This window comes from Zosterops lateralis, assembly GCF_965231275.1.
Source record: "Zosterops lateralis genome assembly, chromosome: 3".
In the NCBI taxonomy this organism is placed as follows: domain Eukaryota; kingdom Metazoa; phylum Chordata; class Aves; order Passeriformes; family Zosteropidae; genus Zosterops; species Zosterops lateralis.
Window position 1 is genome coordinate 92834993 of NC_139764.1, and position 14181 is coordinate 92849173.

The window sequence follows — 14181 nt, forward strand, 5'->3', positions numbered from 1 at the left end:
TATATGCAGGAACCTGAAGTCACTAATTGGAAGCTGAAAGCACCAGACACTCCACTAGCCCTAGCCTATTTCCATACCAAGTAATAGGATTATTCCAAACTCTGTCCTTACATATTGTGTTCAAGGAGAAAAGCACTGAAAAATTCAAAGGTTTAATTTAGGCACCATTAGAAATATACTGCAATTTGTGGACTATTCTCTGCTGATAGGCAAAATAAGCTCAGTGGGGAGCAGGAAAGAGTGCACACAAAAAAAATTAGAATGGCTTTTACATTCATCTCAATGTATGGCATGTACTTTTCATTATTGCTTATATAGATTTTGGTTCATAAAATTGAAGAGTTTAAAGTGAACATAAAACATGCACAGTGTTTTCAATTCAGATTACTAGAACAGACCTCTTAATGGAAAGGTACTGATATGAGCTATTTCCTTCATGTATGACCCTGAAATAAAATAGTTCATCACTTACTTTCAGCTAAATCTAACAGCTGAGCAAAAGTAATAGGCTCTTAGAGGTCAAATATTGGTTCTTATAAATTCCGGGTTCACTTCCTAACAAGACGCTTTAAAGTTTCACCAAACTAGAGCATTGCTTTCTTTAAATAAGAAATCCTGTGCAGTCAACTATCCCACTACTTTAATTGACAGATATTTACAAAGAAGCCTGTTTGGGCCATAGCTTTTGTATTACTCACTCCTAGGAAAATGTAGGAAGGCTTCATCAATTCTCATATGCAAGAAAAGACATAGTTTTGTATATATGCGCAACTTCCTTCTTCTCACTGTAAAGGATTTGAAGACTCAGTGAAAATCTGTTTAATAAGATCCCAAAGTGTTTTCAGTGTGGCTGTTGGTACTCTTAATGTCTTCCTTTTCATTGTATTCCATGTGCATATATATCAAAAGCTTTTCTTTGAGGAATATTAGTTATAGATACCCCACACCCCGTCACCACAACGCGGTGATGTAGGGCTATGTTCTCCCCCATCAAAACAATTTTTTCTTTATTACTTTTTCTTCTTTCTTTATTTTATTTCTTTTTTCCTTTTTTAATTTTATAGATTGAATATAAAATAGGGTGTGTGTCATCCTTTGGGAAACATGAGGATTCAAACAAGATAGCATGAGAATTATAATTTTGCTCCATTTCATTCCAAGAAAGTATTTCTGCAGGCATTACTGTCTTTGCAACATCACAGTATCATAGACTCCTTGGTATAAAGATAAATTCTTCAAGGAGGATGCAAATATAAAATTTTATATTAAAAATAACTTTTAATTATATAAAACACAATTTTTATTTCTGATTGATTTATATAATGTAATCTATACCATTCAGATTATTTCTTTGGCTTTAGCCAACTTTTCTATTGGAGGATGATTTTAAACTCAATATTTTAATTAATATAGACCATTAACAACATTTAATATTAACAAGTTTCAAAGTTATGCATTTTTTAAGCAGAAGAGAAGATTAGTAGAAAAGAATTGATAGTAATTTGTAGGACCAGATACTTGATATATTAATGGAAAAAGAGACATCTTTGAATTTGTTTCAACCCAAGAGGGCGAAAAAGAAATTGAAATTAAAATTAGATGATTTGTGGAAATTAATTTAAATAGGATCCTGCATGAGTGAAATTACAGTACCTGAGAATATCCTGTATTTACATTTCAGAAATATAAAGGTTACAGAATTCTTCCTGATCAAAACATAAGTGGGTTTTATTTTGCAGACAGACTTCCAACTAGGCAAATCACTGAGATTCATTCCTATTTTCATAATCATGAAAGTTTGACTTACTTTGGTTGTTTAAGTCATACCTGAAGAGAAAGTTTATCTGGTCAGGCTGTGAAGTAGTCTATTTTTCTCATATAAAATTGGACATTTTTTCTTTCACCTTCCTAAATGAGACATTTATTTACCTGTAATGATAACTAAGAATTTTTAGCTTTTTATCTATATTTTTATATATTTGTAGCTTTGCAAATTTTAGTATATACCTGTACAGTTTCAAGCATTTTCTTACACTTTAGAATAGTAGATTACCCTTTCTCACACATTAACCCTCCCTTCTTGAAATTCTGTTTAGTCTTATTTTCAAGAAAAGAATTTCTAACAAGGACATTCTGTTTTGCACTAGAGCCTGGGAGACATAACAAAATATAGGGCAAAGAACCATCGGAGAGGCTTAGGCAAGCCCAGGGATGGGGTACCAGGGCATCCAGTCTCCTACTGGATGTACTTGCTAGATACGCTAATTAGTTAAACTTATAAAATTTGTGAAAATCTGGTGGTGGATGTTGGCACAGCTATATTTTGAGCACATGAAGGTATTCATTAAAGAAATGCTCTTTATGTTACCACTTAAATATTGTTTGGAAAGTTTGTCTTTCAATTCTAGGCAACAATAGCATTGTGATTAATCATGGGTTGAAGATTTCAAACACATTCTGAAACCCTAGACCCTTCTGAGGGGCTAGATGACCTCAACCTTTGGAAAAAGAAGCAGAGAAAAAGTTTGACCGTTTGCTGTCTTCTCTTACCATCCCTGGTGACCATATGCATTCTATTTCCCTTTTACAGCTGATCCAGCATATAAATTCTTCTGAATAAGAGCTCAGGGGGCCACAGCACATGGTCAGATCTAAATGAAACAGCTTGAGCCTGCACATCACCCACAGGGAAGATAGCACTGAGACAGCACAGGCAAAATTCAGCTTTCCTTGCTCAGTTCCGGGCCACTGTGTGTATCTTGCATCACCATTCTAAGTATTTCATACTGTAGTTATATTATAGAGTGGCCTCTGCAATCCTCCAGAACATTCACTACCGATATATTCATCAAGAAGCTCAACTTTTATGCCAAGTGTTGCAATCAGTTCCTCCCATGTGGTTTCTTTCATGATAAATGCTAAGTGTAACTCTTTATTTAGCACCTTCAAGATGTAAATAAATGCTTCTATTGGCTTTTTGGATCTTTAAATCATGTGAATAGCTGCTGAGATGATTAGCACTATTATTTGGTGGATGGGGATGCAATTTGCTCCCCTTTTATAGCAACATTTATCATCTTCTCCAGACTGGAAATGTTTATTCAAATAGCACAAATAAAGAAAAACTAGAAAGATTAGTTATTAAAATAGGAAAGATTATTTTCAGGACACACAAAATGAACACATTACTTGAAATTGAACAAAAGAGCAAGATAACCCAGGTGGAAAAGAAATTAATTAAAATTTAAAAGTTGGATTAAAAAAGTGAATGATTTTTCATAAGCATACAGTTAAGCTGATAAGCCAAATGCAGAATTCACCCTGGGTTAAAAAAAGAAAAGAAAGGTACTAGTGTCTCAGTTTGGTCAGGAATGAAAACTGTATTGGTGGTACAATAAGATGGAGATGGCCTTTCTAAAATAGCGGCCAGTAATAGAGTTTACAACAAGACAGATGAATCAGCAGCTCTCTTTTGCTATATCATGCACTTCAAAGTGAATACTTTTTCTGCTTTGTCTTGTCAAACATTATTGTAAAAGTTCTTGGGGATTTTGGGAAATCTTTTTGCAGTAAAATATATTGGACAGAAGAAAAAAAGGCTGAAATGAGTTTTACTGAGACAAGGGATTTACCAGTGAGGAAACGTTGTAAATAAATTACTCCTTTATTTTGTTTTTCCTTAGATAATTTTATAGAGGCCTGAACAAGTGGTGATAAATGAAGTAAACATATTTCAAAGAAATTCAAACCAAATCCATCAACATTTAGTGACAGAATTGATCCCACTGATATCTGCCGATTGTTGTATGAACAAGCACTTCAAGTATTCAGAACACTGATGCACTGGGCCCTACTGAACAGAAAATAAGCATATCTCATTTATACTTTACTGATTAATTTATACTTTACTGATTTGGTTTTTTCCATTACAAGAGGTACAAGCCTAAATGGAAAGAAAATTAACATTTGGAAGAGGAAATGTTAGTATACTGCTCACAAATATTTACAATCTTTATAAACATAAGCAATCTCTTACTTCTGTATTTCATATTCAGTGTCAAATCTTATTGTGTTTTTTTTTAATTACATAATGCATATTGAATAATTGAATAATTATTTAATGAATAATTTAATAATTTCTCTCTTTCTCTTATTTTCAATCTTTTTAAAGGGTGGTTCATTCCAGAGATTAATTAACTATCTTAAAATGGGATTAACTTCTTTTTGGAAATGCCTCTCCTTCCTACAGGACTTTTACTGTCATGTTTTAGTAGCTCTCAGTTGCTGGGATGAATATCAGTGATAGTCAGACATATTTTCTACTTGTTCTTGCTAAATTGATATGTCAGCAATGGCCTCACCATCAAGAAACCTGTCTATTTTGGGGGAATTTTTAGAACTATTAATATCATTGTGTTTTCCTAACCTTGAAGGTCCACATTGTCACAGTTCCAGAAGCAATGCTGGAATCCTGGGAGGACGCATACAGTTAACTTATATTAATGCTTAATAATGTGCATAATTATCTTTTATGAAGGCGTGTTATGTGTGTTAGGATGTATGACAATAGGTTTAGGAAAAATAAAATATCTCCACTGCATTCTCTACTAACTGACTTACAGTTTGCTACAAAATGCTTCTTGTGGCTTATACCATGAGTGTGTAATATGTTCTCATCACCTTCAATTGACACTTCTGTCAGAGTCCAGAATTATAAAGGAAGCAGTTTACTGTCTGCTGTTTTCAAAGTGCTCCTTTGGGACCAAAACACAAGAAAACAATTTGGTTAGAAACTCAAGATGAGTCTGTATACAGTGCAAATCTTAGATTCAAGGCACTCTTACTGAGGTTGTGTGTGTACGCATAGAAACATATCTTGACCCTATTTGTCTTGCTTTTCCTCCAGGCATATTGGGTTTGTGTGGCACACTTTCAGGAGCAACAGGGTGAGGGACAGAGGGAGCATTTCAGCAGTGGTTTCTGTGAGAAACTGCCAGAAGCTTCCCCTATATCCAGCAGAGCCAATGCCAGATGGCTCCAAGACAGATGTGTCACTGCCCAAAGCTGAGCCCATCAGTGACAGTGGTAGTGCCACTGGGAACATATTTAAAAGGGGGGAAAAGTTACTGAGCAGAAGGAAAATGCAGCCAGGGAAGAGAAAAGTGAATAGATGAGAGAAAAACACCAAGGTCAGTGAGGTGGGAGGAGCTGCCATGTACCAGCCCAACAACCCATGGTAAAGACCATGGTGAGACAGCTGTGCCCCTGCAGCCAGTGGAGGTCCATGGTGGAACAGACACTTAGAGACCCTGGAGGATCCCATGCTGGAGCAGGTGGATGCCCAAAAGAAAGTTATGATTCTGTGGGAAACAGGTTCCTGTCAGGATCTTTGGCCCTCTGGAGAGAGGAGTCCATGCTGGAGCAGGTTTGCTGGAAGGAATGGTGACTCTACAAGGGACCTATACTGGAGCAATCTGCTTCTGAAGGACTGCACCCCTTGGAAAGGACTCAACTTGGATAAGTTTGTGGAGTACTATCTCCCATGGGAGGGATGCCACATTAGTACAGGGGAAGAATTCCTTCTCCTGAGGAGGAAGCAGTGACAGAAACAGCATGTGACATCCATTACTCATCCCACTGAACTGGTGGCAAGGGAAAAGGTAGAGAAATGAAAGTAGTGAAGGAGGGATAGTTGAGTTGAAGGTGTTTTAAGATTAGGTTTAACTTCTCATTGTCCTACTCTGAATTTCATTGGAAAATTCAATTACTTTCCCCCAGGTCAAGTCTGTTTTCTCCACGACTGTAATTGCTAAGTGATCTCCCTGTCCTTACCTCAACCCACAAACCTTCTGTTATATTTTCTCTACCCTGCCCAGTTGAGCAGGGGACTAATAAAAGGGCTTTTTGATGGGTCTGTGTCATCCAGTCAGGCCCAGCCTATTCAACAGGCATGAATTCTTCTTTGGTTTACAACACTGTTGGACGTAGAATCATGAGATCATTAAGGTTGGAAAATACCTCCAAGATGTAAGGCTCCAAAAAACTCACCCAACAAGGCTTTTAAAGGGGCTTATGGTTTTTCATCTACTCTGAGTTACAGTCACAGGAGAAATACTAATAAGATATCCTCAAGAGGTCAAAAGAACAAAAAAAAGACTTTACTAGCAACCTCAGAAAATCAGAGGACTTTAGCAAAAGGTTTAGAACAGCATTCAATCAACATGAAACGCTTCTCAAAGCATTAACTTGGCCCATTAAACTCAGCAATTCTAAGCTCATTCAATTTTAAGTTACTTGAAAATTCTAAGAGGGAATTAGAAGAAGAAAAAGAAAGAAAAAGACAAAGATATGGAAAAAAAACCAAACACAGCTATCACTTCTGGTTCCAGTTGTGTTCAGCTGATAGAAATTCCAAAAGGAGGTAGGGTCAAGACACATGCTTCCTCCTATTCTGCTTTAAATACCCATTGACCTCCTGGGCACTTCCCCAGATGGGGCTCGCTGTCATTCGGGCACATAGGAGCTGGGTGAGGGGCTCCAGAGGCTGGTGTGGGGCACTGCCTCCAGTGTGCCAGGGATTGGCAGCCACTGCAGGGCTGGGGTACAGGCTGGGGAAGGGTGGGGTGTAAGGGGCAGTTCATCACCTGACCAGAGCAAGACCCAAGCTGTCCCTTGCGCACGCCTGAAGTGTTTGGAGTCAGCAATCCCTCCAGGCTCTCCCACAAGCTTATTGAGTCCAGCCTTTGACAGAACACCATCATTCAAGATAAACCACAACAATCCAGTCATTTCCTGAACACCTCTAGGGATGGTGAATCCAACACTTCCGTAGAAAGCCCATTCCTGTCCTTGGCTTTCTTTCATTGAAAAAATATTTCCTAATGTCCAACTTGCAGCTCCCATGGCACAGCTTGAGGCCATTTCACTATCTGTTACCCCATGCTTCCTGCACTGTTTATTTCACTGACAAATTCAAATTATGAATTCTTCACAGTAGGCATTATCTTTCTGTTACGTGTACTCCCTATGCTCCACTACAATGGGCCCTTGAACTTTACATCACATTCCAAGACAATACTTGAAAACAGAATGCTCTTAATAAATCTCTTCATTAAAAATGAAATTATGAATGATGGCAATTAATTTAGCAATTTCTCTATGGATTAATTAAACAGAATTCCTGTACTTCTCCAAACATGCTAACAAATAACAAAACATGCTGCAAACTTGAGTAGTTATTAAAGAGTTACACTTTGCTGAAATGATGTGCTCTTTACTCATCAACGAAAGAAATTTAGAAGATACATTTCTTTTGGGCTGACTGCTCTACGTTTACCTAAGCTGTCCCAGCCTACTTCAGCTGCAAGCCCTACAATGCAATTACCCCGGGAGAGCTGCAGGACACCATCAAGAAGCTGGAAAGTGTTATGGATATGGGAAATATCTTCACAGTGAAGAGATAACAGATGAAAAGGCAAGGTACTGTAATTAAAATGTAGCTAAGAGCTACAAACTGATATTTAAACTCTTGAAATTCTTAGCTTTCAGAAAAATGAACCAATGACCTAAAGCAATCTTGAATTGCTGAGAACAAAGACACTGTTATATAATTCAGTTTGTTTCCTCTTTGAGGAAATAAATACATAAACAGACTTTTGCTAAGAAATATTTTCCCTGAATTACTTTTTAATTATGCATTGTAAATATTAAATAGGAGCACAAGACACAATATAGTAACACAATACAGATAACTGAAGTGCAAAAGAAATGCTAAGAGTTCTATTTTACCACACACAAGCAGGGCACTGGAGGCCTGTAAAACCTAAATATATGTGTTAGAAACAAATTCTGAGGTTAATGATGTGTCATTTTAGAAACTAAATTCTAGCCATCTACTGAAATGCCAAGCAGCATATGCAGGAGATTCTTCTATCACAACTGCAAGAAAAAAATGTGTCTACTGACTGTTAAATTTTGATGCAAATAGCTATGCTAAACTGAGCAAAACTAATCTAGAATCACCTGCTTAAAGTAAGTCACAAAAATGTAACCATATCTATCCTTTCTGCATCCTTTTCTGCTTCAACTGATGAAGATAAGATTCAAGAGCAACTTTTACTGAGAAAAATAGCCTGATATATCAATGAGCCAGTACATTGAAAGTCTGTACATAGTTAAACACATTCTTTACACTCTATTCAACGGCATTCTTAATTGTCACTTAGGATATGTGTCACTACACTTCACTGCAGAATTGGGTATTGTAGACAGGTGATTCTGTATTGCAGCACATGTTGACTATATCATAAATTCCTAAAAGCAATATTTTCTTTGATTACTTGAGTTGAGAGCTTAAAGATGAATTTTTGGTGTAGCTGCTCAGTAAGTACCTCAAAATTTTCTGTAGTAATAGTATGGCTGTTCAAGGATAATGTCCAATGTATAGTCATCTCTGACAATTTGATTGTTAATTATCCTAGGAATTCTTTGATATTTATTTATATTGTACATAAAATGTTTCCTGTGTTTACTAAAAAGGAAATTACTCCTCCATGTATCATAGATGCACTTGTTTGAATTTGAATAGACTGTTTCTCTACAGGACAATTGTAACAATGGATTTGCCTTTTACTACATTTTCATGCGCTCATTGTCCTTAATTCCTTATTTACACAATTTAATTTTTTCATTCAGAGGGAAAAAATATTAAGTACACTTCTGGGAGCAGAGAGAAATGTTCATTATGCTGCTGCTGAAGGTCAGGAATTCTGGAAATTAGACATACTCCCATTTAGAAGACAAGGCATGAGACCCAAAATTGTCCTCCTCCTGTCCTGATTTCTGTCTTTTGCTTTTTCTCTCCTTCTCTATAACATCTTCCTTCTTCTGCTTCACAGCATCTATGTTCTTCCTTCGGTTTGTCCATTCCACAGCTGCTGCCACAAAGGGATGAGGAGGAATATTATACTACGGCAGTGGGGAAGTATGTGAGAACGTCCCTCCTTGGAGAATTGGCTGTCATGTCCTCCTCTTTCCTATCACTATTTCTACCTTTTAGGTTTTAAAAGGTTCTCTAGAGTTGCTGAAATGAGCCCAGCTCATTGCTCTTTGGAAGGTCTTTAGGAAATGTCTCAGTTTTCAAACTGTAATGACTTCTCTTGTGGTTCCCCTGAGGTGAAGGGGTGGTTGTTTCAGTAACTTACAGAGCTGGAAGCACTTTTTCTTCTGTTGTACAGTATGGAGACAGACTACGGTGACATTTCAGAGAATATTTTATCAGTTCCTGAATGTCAACAAAATCTGACCTTCTCTGACAGCTTGAGTTTAAGGGTCCATAAGGCTCTCTTACTGCACGCTGGATCCACAATTCAACAATCTGAAAAGAAATTTTTGGTTTTATTAATTTTTATTTATTGACAATGGGACCTTTCTCTGTAGCTTACTGATTATATATGTTTGATTATCTCTGAGTCCTCATCAAAGACAAGGTGAAGTGGAATGGCAGTTTATCTGAGCCACAGATCACACAACACAAAGATCTTTCCAGGCAAACCAAGTCAAGGTCTTTTCTCCTCAGTTGCATGTGTTACTCCTCAAGCACAAAACATACTTTTTGTGCTGACCCAACTGACTTACAGATGTACATTCCAACATTTAAAATAAAGAAAACTAGGAATCAAGACAAAAATGTGGTGATGATAAGTCTCAGATGGTATGGAGATTTTTGCCATCTGCCTCTCAAAAGTGTTAAAAATATCCATTGTTTTTCTCTGATTTCTTTTTAAATTAATTTTTTAAATATTGAGAGAATCTAAATAGGGAAAGTTATTGCCATCATTTTTATTGTAGGCATGCCTGTCATCTGTATTTATGTAATTGCGACAATATCTTTACCCTTCATAATGTATAACGTATTTAACCTTCAAAAATTCCTGATGGCAGAGTAGTAGTATTAGTATTCCCTTTGTATAGAAGCAACAGCACAAGTGGTAATATCTGTACTGTTTCAGTAGTATTGTATAGTGCAGTAGGAGTATTATATGGTATAGTAGTGGTGATATTGCACATGTTACTGGGCAGACATATGGTAAAGACCAATATTCTGTAAGTATTGACACATATACTGAAGTAACTAGGTGCCTAGAGGGCTTTTCAAATTTCAAATTATTTGAGTTTTTGAGCTTTTTCCTATTCACATCTTTATCCTTCCATGCAGTTTTACTGTTCCTGCAACAAACATTCAAAATGCTTTATTTACGTTGCATTCAAATATTTTGAACAGTTCTAGCAGCTGCATAATTTTTTCTCCACATCCCAGATGAAAAAGGAAAACTCATGGTCAAATTTAGCAGAAAATATTGTAGATTGTGCAACTCTGAAAATTATTCAAATTTCTTAAGCCTATGGTGTTTGTTGATGCTGACTGTATGCAGCCATGACATTCAAATGCAGTACAGAATTTTCTTTGGCTAAGTTCAAACACTGAGCTGATGAAGTCTACCAGTTCTCTAACCTTGTCCATATTAAAGATGTAATATAGATAATTTTAAATAGGCAATCACTGCCTACAGTATTTTTTTTGCTAGTTTTATAACCTTATTATACCAAAATAATCTTTGTCCTACTGTTAAGGGACAAGAGAAGTAACAAACCTGTAGGAGAATAACGCCTGGATGTGGAGTGAAGTTGTACAACTAAAAGAAAATCCTTTATTTCCACATCTCAGAAAGACTTCTTCATTAAAATGGTGAAATACTGTAATAACTCATGTGATTACACTCTTTCATAATTTTAGAATCTTTTAGAAATACTATTTATTGAAACATAAATGGCAGGCTTTGGTAAGAGGCTATAAGTAGAAAAGTCATATCAAAATAGTGTATACAAGATTTTTTTTCTTAGGTTTTAAATACACAGTTTAAAAATTGTCTCTTTTATATCACTCCATCATACATCAGTATATTTTCCTCTAATTATACACGCAGTAATAGTATATTAAAATAATTTAAAAATCAGACCTGTTTTACTTCAAAACAAATTTAGAGGTGGATAAGAACTGATACACACTTTCCTTCAATGACCACCATTAAGTAATTTTTTTTTCTACTGCTGAGAGCCATAGTAGCAAGCCAGTAGATTAGATAAGAGATAGTTTGTTTTTAAGTTTGTCCTATGCCAGAAAATCAGCATTATCTAGTGCTTACTGGATGATTTATGGGATAAGAAACTATGCCCTGCAGGATCTTTTAGATGGCTAAATGCTTGTTAGATGACCAGGCAGGGAAGTATTCCAGTGTTCCTACATGTCTGGGTTAGGATATAGGTTAGTTCAAGGACACTTAAGGTGATGCTCAGGGTGGTTATGGTGCTTCATCTGAGTCCTTATCTCTGAAATCACCGGATTCTTGTTAGTATCTAGAGTCTCACTGACTGTCATTACTGATTGGTACTGAAGCAAAGACCCCTCTAAATAATATCTCTTAAACAATTTGCAGCCTTTTAATTACACTTGTACATATTCTTTGAATTGAAATACCTCAAGCTTCCGGACCTTCCAGAACACGTAGGATGCACCTCAACCTGATAGAAAAGAGAACTCAGGATCATTTTTCAATTATTTCTAACAGAAAACATATTTTTATTCTAAACTTCTTAATTTGAAATAACAGAAGTCTAAATGATAATGATGCTTTGAGGTAGAGCCTTCATCTCCCAAAAAGGTATGAACATACAAGAGTGTCTAACAGGGATGATATTTGGTGAAAGTCAAAGCAAGAACACAGAGCTAAAAAAAAATGACTCTATCACTTGAACAAGGGCCTGAAAAGAGTGGCTTCTCTTCTCTACAAAAGAAGCCCTGGATCAAACGGAGGACCAGAGGCATGGTGCCGAGCATCCGGACACCAGGACAAGAGGCAATGGGCAGAAACTGATACACAGAAAGTTCCACCTGAACATAAGGAAGAACTTCTTTACTATGTGGTTGACTGAGCACTGGAACAGACTGCACAGAGAGGCTGTAGAGTCTCTCTGACTGGACAGATTCAAAAACTGAATGCAATCCTGCGCAATGTGCATGAGCAGGAGGTTGGACTAGATGACCCACTATCATTCCTTCCAATCTTACACATTCTGTGATCCTGTGATTCTAAGGTAAATGCTTCCCAAAATGGTGTGCAGCACTTACACACTATCCCTGTCTCATACTGAAGGCTAACAGCCTTGAAGCAGAAATGAAATGGAGTTTTTGTTCAGACAGCCACCAGCATGAATCAGCTCCCCAGTCTTCAATAACCTGGGAAAACAGTCTGTCTGGTCTACATACACCAGCATAGTTGTATCTCCTATACAGTCAGCTGCTGCACACTTGCCAAGGGGATTTACAAAGCTCAGTTCAGCTCAAAATGAGTATTGATAAATGACTGCAGGAAATGGTGAGCTGCCAAAATCAAAAAACTATATATACTTTTTCCAGATGGTTGTGATACATTTTATTTAAATATTATGCCACTGATTAGGTGGGAATAAGTTATTTTCTATTGAAGTGATCTTTTAAAGAGTTCCCATATAAGTAGTTTTTCTACTAACAGTGTTCGTCAGTGCAGTGGAATGAAAATTTTAGTGAAGGGGAACATTTTTCTCAGAATACTCCAAGTCAGTGTATTCTGACAGGCAGCAAAAGCAGGTAGTGATTTGAGACTGAAGTCATATCAGATTTCAGGCTTTGAAGTGTGTGAGAAAACGCCTTCTTTGAGTCTTATCACTGTCTATTCATCTCTCTGAGCTGTTTTTTGAGATACCGTGAAGGCAGTTTGTTCTCCTTCTGTGAACTGTATTAAATAACCTCTATGGGTTTACTGTGATAGTACATTTATAGAGATTCTAACTGTTTCATTTTAACACTAATCTACTAAGATATTGGTTTTACATGGTTCCTTGAAAAACACTGTGGAGTCATGGTCTTGATGGAATAATGCACTAGCAAAACTTATCTTCTAACTAGCTCTTCTTAAAAGAAGGTACTGAACAGAGTGCTTCTTGTCTTTGACTACACAAATCTCATATCTGTGATTCACTGAATTTCACTCATTAACCTAGCCACTATTGTTCAAATGTGAGAAAGAAACAACACCCCTGCCCCCCAATTAATTTTGTAGTAACATTTAGGGCCCAGTAATTGTTTCATAAGGTTGATTTGTGTAATTTAACACCATTAATGAAATTTTATATTAACTTTGATTTTTAAGTTTTGATCAATGTGTAGCAAAGTTTCTATTTTATGCATATAATATGACCAATGAAAATGATGATTTTTTAAAAAAAATCTGAAGAATAAAAGTATTTTCAGGCTATTTAAGGTGTCCATGATTGATGAGTAGTCTAACCAATTTAAAAGATCTAAAATTTTTGATCAGATAACTATAAATCACCAAACTGTTAATACAAATAAGATCTTCTTTAAAAGAATATTCTGTTATAGTCATCTATCTGTCATGACAGAGGAGGTTAAAAATCCACAAAATTTCACAGCAACTATAGGATGGTCTTGAAACCATGACAACAGCGTGCCAGAGGAACTGAAGAGACCCCACAAACAGAATTCTATAAATCCTTTTTTTGTTGACAAATAATTGCTCTTCATAGATTGAAGCAGAAAGTGTAATAGTGAATAAGGTTAAATAATAACTTGGTAGTGCCTGATAGGATGGAAATATAACCTCAAGTTATCTTAGGTGATTATATTGCTAAAAAACACACCCCCACAGAAATTTGTGTATGTAGATGATAGTATAATGAACTGTACCAAGACCACCACATGCGCATTAGGAAATTTATTGTATAAGCATGAGTGACTAATCACCTTTTTCTGCATCATTCTTTCTTTATCTCTTTGTATAAAAAAAGCCTGCTTGTTTCCTAAAAGATATATCAGCTGTGTTATGTGTTTGGCATTTTATTCTGCAGAATTGTAATAAAATCAAGTATCTCAACTCAGTATGTTGATTGCCTCTTCCATACAGGGTAAAAGAACTCATATTTGGGACAACGTGCAGTATTTGAAATTACTCTGATAATCTGTAAGGTGTGTGACAATGACTCACATTCACCCACACACTGAAAAGTAAATTTATCAACCTTCCCACCAAACTCCTTCATTTCCTACCATTCCTGTGTACTCTG